This window comes from Talpa occidentalis, unplaced genomic scaffold (assembly GCF_014898055.3).
Source record: "Talpa occidentalis isolate TD23 unplaced genomic scaffold, MPIMG_talOcc4v2.1 talOcc4.15, whole genome shotgun sequence".
Lineage (NCBI taxonomy): Eukaryota > Metazoa > Chordata > Mammalia > Eulipotyphla > Talpidae > Talpa > Talpa occidentalis.
Genome location: NW_023601543.1, coordinates 82,655,596 through 82,663,875, shown reverse-complemented (window position 1 = coordinate 82,663,875; position 8,280 = coordinate 82,655,596). Strand labels below are relative to the sequence as shown.

Sequence of the window (8,280 nt, the reverse complement as noted above, 5' to 3'; positions counted from 1 at the left end):
GACCTCTAAAATTACATCCATTCACTGCCTATTCTTCACATAATGTGAAGTTATCATGACTATTTGGGATTTTTAAATTATTCTATATTTTATATATTCTATATTAGAATCTTCAAAATTATAACAGCAGCAATTCAAAGAAAGACTGAACCAAACTGTTGCTGTAGGTGACTCTATCAGAGGAGGCTTTCTTTTGCAAAATGTGATCAGAATACCTAGAAACATGCAGGAGGCTAAGGAGGGTCACAGCAGAGCACCTGTGAATATGCCTCTCCTACCCTCATGTCAGCGCGTTCAATACAGTTTGCCCTCCTGAACATCTTACCTTAGTAAACTTCATCCATAATCAGAGGCTTCCAGCATCAGAAGGTCCATAAGTGGTCATCTAGTGCCCTAACCCATATGCTATGTGGATACCCAGCTTCTCCAACAAGTATCTCAAGCACTTGAATGTCTCCAGCAACAAAGAATAACAAAGAATTCATTACCTTCCCGCTGTCATGCTCCATGCTCAGTTGGAGTTGTTCAACGTTCTTCCTCATATTGAGTCGAATTCTGTCTCCCTGTAATCACAACCATTGTTTCTGATTAGCGACCTGGGAGGCATTAGAACAAATGCTCTTGACTCTAGTGAAAACACCAGCCATGTAAGCCACACTCATCTCTTTTCAACACCAGCCTCTCTTGTTCCTTCTATGGCTCCTCGTGTGCATTCTTTCAGGGACACCTACGACCTTAGCCTTCACCCTGTTTGTATCTCCTGCCCCTTTTCCTACCCAACAACCCGAGAACAAGCAGTCCGCAACATGGGCTATCAATGAGATTCTCTCAAGAACATGAACAACGAGTATGCTACTGAAACGGAAGAGAATATCAGCCCGGAGAGATGGAGGGTAAATTTCCTGACTTGCTCCATGGAGCTCCTGAGCTACGTAGCCCTGCTTTCTGTGCCTCCGTCAGGGTCAGCCTCGTTGCTGACAATCATTGAGTACACGCCCTCTACCAGGCGCTGTTATAGGACCTTATTGAACATGATCTCACTGACCCTTTTTTAAACACCCTGTAAGGAAGGTGGCATTATTTCCATTTTACTTCAGAAGGGACTGAGGCTTGTAGAGGTTTGTCCAGCGCCCCCACTGCTTTGTGGCAGAGCCAAGGTTTGAAACCAGGAGTACTGGAGCAGAACCTAAGTTTCTGGTCATTACACTGCACCCCTTCCCTATGCTTGCAGACTTAGATTTTGTTACAATAATTTTTAAATAATTTCTTAAAAGAAATTTCCTATCTACGTAAGCTTCCATAAGTAGTTTTCTATCTAGTTTAACAAGTCCTTTCTGATTAAGATAGGAGAAGATTAAAAGATATAAACTCCTGGCCAAATGGCAGAAACAAGTGGCTCCGTCCTTGTTGCACTAAAAAACAGGTTCTGTTAACAAAATGTAGTTGCCTTAGGATAGGGTGCTATTTGTAACATGTATGTAATATCCACACATATCTTCCAGAGACAGTGCGTTCCACAGTGGGACTGCATACAAGAATGCCATCTAAGCTTCCTTCTGCTACTCTAGCAGAACATTCCTTCTTCCTTAATATCCTGTGGCCAGTGCGGTCCTTTACCGCAGCAGATGCCACATTACACTGGAATCCTTTGTCCGTACCTGGGTGTGCCAACCTCAGGACTAACGGCATGTGACGCTAGGAGAGCTAGGAGCTGTAGGGGACAGGCCTGTGCATTGTAGGCTATTTAGCATCCTGCATCCTAGTGGCCTCTACCCACTAGATTCCAATAGTGCCCTTTTCTCTGTTGTGACAACCAAAAATGTCTCCTGACATTGCCCCATTTCCTTAGGGGAATGGGGAGCAAAATCACTCTCTAGTAGAACTATAGACTGTGCTTGGATTGCAGAACTGTAAACTAGAATCACAGGTCTATGTATTCAAGACCCGCTCCCCCAGTCCCACATTCCCCAATCCCAGACTGACTTCGGCATCAGCCATTGTATTTTTTGTCCTTCTTTCCAACGCTTGGTACGTTATGATGTGCAATAAATCAATAAATTAATAAACCTTAGTTGAAGAAAATGATAGTAACTTGCATTAAAATGGTGTTTTATAGTTAAAAGTCTGGGGTAACTGTATACTTGTCTTTCTGGGTTCAGTCAGGAAAACAGAGACACTAAAAAATTAGCAGGTTAAGGTTATACAAATACAGAAATCAGGGTCTATAAGAATATGTGAGTAGGGCCTCCCTGGTGGCGTAGCGGTTGAGCGCGGGGTTGCGAAGCTGCCAGCAACCTCTGCAGTGCCAGTTCGATCCCCGGCTGCTCCCCGGCCACCTGAGGAGGGTCCCACATGGCGCGCAGACCTCTCCTGCCGCCTGCTGCTCCCCTCAGCAGTGTACTTCAGTCCTTCTGCCTGCTCTGCTCCCCGCTCTGGTGAATTCTCTCACCCTCCCGCGCTTCTGACTTACCCAGTGCTTGTATAAATAAGTAAATAATAAATAAATCTTTTTTAAAAAAAAAAAGAATATGTGAGTAACTAGGAAATAAAGGTCTAAGAGGGATTTGAATCTCTATGGAAAAGCAGGTGTTCTCAGGGAAATATGAGAAGCTACCATGTCTAGCCACTAAAGTGGCATCATAAAATGGAAGCCCAGAGAAAGATCTGGAATGCTGCCATATCTAACAAAGTAGACTCACATGAATCCCAAAATAATGGCCTCTGCTTCCCTTCCACCTTCTAAATTTCCCAAGTTCCTCTCACTGGCCAAGCCTAAGCCAGAACCTAGCAAGGGAATGCTGGGAAATGCTGTTTTTTCCAGCCTCAGGCAGGCACTTCTACAGGAGTGGTGGTGCCAGGCAAAAGGTAGATAATCCTACACAGTAACCGCTTTTTGACATTGTGTGTGTGTGTGTGTGTGTAAGCATGTGTGTAAGCATGACAATAGTCTGGAGAATCTGGAGAATGTGGCAGTCATGATCATCCAAGTTAGAAAGCAAATAAATGCTTGATGTGATTTGCTGCTGTCACCGTTGCTGCCATCATTATTGTTTTTAGTTTCGCAGCGAGCTCATTGTCTGATCACTTGTCCCCTCCAGTCTACACTGTGTAGACAGTCTCAGCGCCCTGAACAGATGGCAAACGATGTTATAATCGAACAGCTCATCTTCCAGATGGAAGACGTTCACCTTCATGCTTCTTCGAATTTAGTGTGACTTCCGAGCATTCTAGCTAGACCAGAATTGACAGGAAAGAATTTCCATATGCAAGGCATCCCTCCCCTCTGGAGGAATCCAAACATTACAACCATGTTGTTGTTGGTTTCTAAACTACTCTTTAAGACTATAGCTTACATTAAGTGAGAATATTTGTTTTATAGATTCTAAGCCAAAAGTCAAACAACTAATTTTAAATAATCCCTTCCAGTCCATTAAAAATATCATGCTATAGATGAGGTATGGTGCAAAGCAGAGTGAACTATATAGTTCACGTAAGAAAATAGATTCAGAACAAACATTGAAAAGACACAGATGCCAGTAACTGTATGGCCCATGTAATGTAAAATATTTACTAGCCATTCTTTTACAGAAAATGTTTGCTGACCTCTGGGCTAGAGAAACAACAGCAGGATTCAGGGCTGAGAAATAAAGTGGACAGTAACAGGACTTGAAGATCTGACTAAATTCACATTTTAACAAGCTCCCTCCAGTTGCTGTGTTGAAAACAGACATGATGGGGCGGGGAGAGGGAGAAGAAGGACAGGCCTAGGAGCCAGGGGACAAGGTAGATCATTACAGTAATTCCAGTTGAGATGATCTATAAGCCACCATGGCAGGTGGTAATGGGGGTGGTAAGCAGTGACTAGATTTTAGAGGAAATGGAAGTGTAAAGGTACAGGATTATCTTTTTTTTTTAAAGATTTACTTATGCATACAAGAACTGGGGGTACAGGCCAGAGGTGTGGGGGGTGAGAGGATTCACCAGAGACAGAGCGGGGAGCAGAACCGGCAGACTGACTGAAGTACACTGCTGAGGGGAGCAGCGGACGAGACAGGAGAGGTCTGCCGTGCCCTGTGGGTCACCTCCCTGGCCGGGAATCGAACTTGTACTGCAGAGGCTGAGGACAGCTTCACAGGTTGCACCTTGTGCCACCAGGGAGGCCCAGGTGTGGGATTATCTTAAACTCACAAATCTAGGAGGTTGTAAAGATGTGAATTCAAACCAAGCCTTCCAGAGTCTAGCCTAGAGTCTTCCTCTGCTCCTATATAACACCAAGTTTATTGAGTCTGTAGTGAAAAGGACAGTTAAGAAATTCTTTGGGGACGATTAATCCAGAGACAGTGGAGAGGAATGCTGTTGGCAAAGAGGGAGATCAGCTAGGCGGTGATTACTGTCCCTTCCTGTTCCCCGAGGAGCATGACTTTTCTCAGCCTTTATCAGAATCAGGAGGATCATTCCAAGCACAATCATTGAGTAACTACTTCGGACCAGGCAATATACGATGAAACAGGGCTTCAGAGGTGACTCGTCCCACTCCCAGGAGCTCACACTCCAGGAATGAAGACAATAGTGTAAATCAACTATCAAAATCCAGAGTGTTTGACCTTTTTTTTCAGTATGATTGGGAAGCCAAAAGTGTAAAATAATAGTAAAAATGGAAATTGAAAATGAATACTAAAAGCCAATAGGAAGCTACAGAGTGTTATAGGGGACGATGGGTGATTAGCACACTTCTTTGTAGATCTCAGCACTTACCATAACACCCCCAGTAACTCTGGAGGCTTCAAGCTCATCTGAATTCCAACAAACCTCTGCACATATCTCGAGAATATCTCTCATGTCATATCCTAGTTAATTCTATGCCCCCAGAAAAACTGGGGTCCCCAAAGTTTGAGTAGATCTTAATCAATTGTGTGCTTCCAGAGCCAAGTCCAGTGCCTCCTCTACAACAGGTGTCAAGTCAACATTACTGCTGGTTGGCTGATATATAGAATGGGTTGAAGGGTGCATTTAATGTGATTGTGGGTACCTTCTGAGTACAGAGTCTGGGTGCAGAGAAAGTTTCAATGGATCTAGGTGATAAAAGCAGGGTCAGCCATATTCAAAAGATACTACTCCCCACCGCCCTCCTGTTTCATTCCGCTGACTGTTCCTTCACTTAAAAAATAATCAAAAAGGGGCTAGCAAGCCCTCTACTTATGTTTCATTCTTACAGACACTGCCACAGAAAGGCAAACCTCTCACTGACAAGTTTTAAATTAAAATTACTCAACTTCCCAGTAGGACACAATCCTGCTTTTCTACCAGGGTAGCTTTTGCTCATATTCTTTCACAATCCTTATCTACCTAGAAGCCTGCTCAAATATCAATTTTAGTTTTTTCCCCTTCTTGTTTTAGATTGTTTTGTCCTAGAATTATATACAGTTATTAGTGTATTTGACTCTATAGAATGCAGATGGTATTGAAAAGGCTGAGTATAAATCACTATAAGGACCAAATCCTGAGTGAAGTGAACGTGGTTTTGCTAACTATTGGCAGATTCTTCTATAAAGTGAGAAAAAAAACCCAGGAAATTAACAAGAATATATTGAACATGTAAGATAGTTCTGAATCCAACTTCAAAGCGATCCCTCACTAACATATCTATTTTGTATGGTTCAGATATATTTATTTTGAAAGCAAGCAGGTCTGTTTTCATAACAGAGACTGGCCAAAAAATAAATGTGGTCCTCTGAAATGGTGCCCTGACATTGTCACCAGGTGTGACACTCTGCTGCCTGCTGCAGCAACACTAAAGTGAACTCAAGATGTTTATTTTTATTTAGCTAACATGGGAGCTTTCTTTGAGAAATACATTCTGCCTCATATACCCTCTTTCCACAACAATTCACATTCTTGTCGAGTGCAAAATATTCTCACTCTCCTCACCCAAGACCTCCAATATGCATCCCTGCGAGAATGGTAAAATAGAAATCTGGATTTTTTGTCATTGGTGTTTTATTTTTTTGCTGGATAAGCTAAAATAATTTATAATTTACAAATGGCTTTCTTGGGAAAGACACTAACAGGCCTTCCATGAAAATGTAGCTCAAAACCCAGAGCTTGCCATCTAAGTCACTGAGACTCCTGGAATGCAGCGTTTTGGATACAGCTCAGTCTGAAAGCCTGGGAGTTAGCAAGACAAGGTATCTGCACTTACCTGACAGACAAGATTGAAATATGCATAAGCTAACTTCTATAGACTCTCCCATTCAAAAATTGGGGGAACAGGCACACAGCAGTCTCTGGGTGACAGGACTTCTAAAATCTAGCCAAGTGTTGGCAGGTCCCTGATGGGGAATATATCCCATGGAGTTGTCCTGCCTGGTTTTGGGCTCTGCTCTCTGTTATCTGAGTCATCACTCTCCACTAGAAGGGATACTTGTTTGCAATTCAGGAAGCATTTTAGCTTCCTGACAAGAAATTACTATTTCTTAACCATAAAAGATTAGGAGTCTAAAAATCCTATTATTGTATACTGCCTCTGTCCTTTCCAATATAAATAGTTACAATTCCTTTAAAACCGATGGGGACTTCTTATGTATCAGTTTATAAACTCACTTCATTATAAAAATCTCTCCATGATAAGCCCTCTTTACCTCAGGCTCCCTATGAGGCTGCTGTGGTCTGATACCCTTAATATTCTTAGAAGCTGATTGTTTAAAGGAGAGGCTCTGCAAGGCAGTCTCAGGGATCCTTATAAGACCTATTGTCTATCTGAAAGGGCCTAGGAGACACTGCCTTGCATATTTCTCAGGTTATAACCAAGATCTTCTAGTATCATCTGTATTTAATCTTTGCCCTGAAGCCTATTCTTATTTGAGGACACTTTGCTGGCTGAAAAGACATTCTAGGTCCTTCTACTTGAATACTTAATGACATGGTCTTCACTTCTCTTTTGTCCTCTCTCAGTTTGCTATCAGCAGCAAAAGGCCAAGCAGTAGTACCAACTCTCTGCCAGGAAATTTCCTTAGCTAGACTGTCAAGCTTATAAAGTGCATTTTCTATTTTACATGTTATCACAGGAAACAGTATTAGTAAACTTTCCACCAACCCCTGGTTTTTAAAAACAGTTCCCCAGACAATCTCCTGGATTGCTGCCTGGTCTGAGAGACAAAGCCTCAATATCTACATTTAATTTTTCATTATAACATCAGTTACCTATGCAGCTAACTATTGCAGCAAAATGAATCACCCCAAATCTTAGCGACTTAAAGCAACAGCAATTAGTTCCTTGCATCTTTCATTATTTCTGTTTTGCATGTCAAGAATTTGGGTAGAACCTCAGCTGGGCAGTCATCTGGGCTCACGGCCTCTCCTCTGGTTGTAGCCAGGCAGGAGCTGGAAGTGCTAGGAGTGGCCAGACATCTTCCTCTCATCAAGTGGTCATGGACTTGTCCTTGTGCTTTCTCTTTGTAGGCCAGTTTGGCTTCTTTACAGCATTGTGGTCTCAGGGCAGCCAGAGAGCAGAGCCAGGGGTAGCTCATGGTTCCCAGCACAAGTTCTAACAAATCAGGTTACAAGTCATCATTTTTACATGATCTAGACTCAGAAATTATTTAATACTAGTTCTGCCATTTTCTATTGATTAGAAACAAGTCACAAGTCCACCCAGACTCAAAGGGAGAGGATACAGGGCCTCCCTGGTGGCGCAGCAGGTTGGGCGCAGCGCTGTGAAGCTGTTCGCAGCCTCTGCAGCACGGGTTCAATCCCTGGCCAACCAGGGAGATTCCCACATGGCGCAGCAGACCTCTCCTGTCGCGCCCATTGCTCCCCTCCACAGTATATTTCGGTCATCTGTATATTTTGGTATAATTCTGCTCCCTGCTCTGTCTCTGGTGAATTTTCTCGCCCTCCTGCACCTCTGGCCTGTACCCCAGCTCTTGTATAAAAATAACTAAATTTTTTCTTAAAAAAGGGAGAGGATACAGATCCAATGTTCCAATAGGAAGAATGTCAACGATGTAGTATAGTATAGTATAGTATAGTATAGTATAGTATAGTATAGTATAGTATAGGATGAAGACATTGTTGTGGCTACTCTTAGCAAATACCATATGACCCAGGCGATGACTTCTATATGACGGATGGAAGCATGCAGAGGAGAATGAAGAGGGTACTACTTCTCTGCCTTGCCAACATGTTTCTATGCACAGTGGTTGGCTAGGTCAGTCTGAGAAGGCTCCTGTAAGATGAGTTTTGGGGATCCCACCAGATGACCCAAACCACAGCTACTCCCAC

At 42.9% G+C, this 8,280-nt stretch overlaps 2 protein-coding genes across 4 annotated transcripts in view; one reads left to right on the top strand and one right to left on the bottom strand.

Moving 5' to 3' along the window:
* Positions 1–8,280, top strand: part of GLRA2 (glycine receptor alpha 2) — a 145,048-nt gene that overhangs the window by 130,710 nt on the left and 6,058 nt on the right. The gene's annotated exons all lie outside the window — the stretch shown is intronic.
* The window catches only part of FANCB (FA complementation group B), a 110,195-nt gene continuing 102,438 nt past the window's right edge, over positions 524–8,280 (bottom strand). Inside the window, exon 13 of the transcript XR_008552041.1 lies at positions 524–563. The gene's annotated coding sequence lies outside the window, so the exon portion shown is untranslated. The remainder of the gene's footprint in view (positions 564–8,280) is intronic.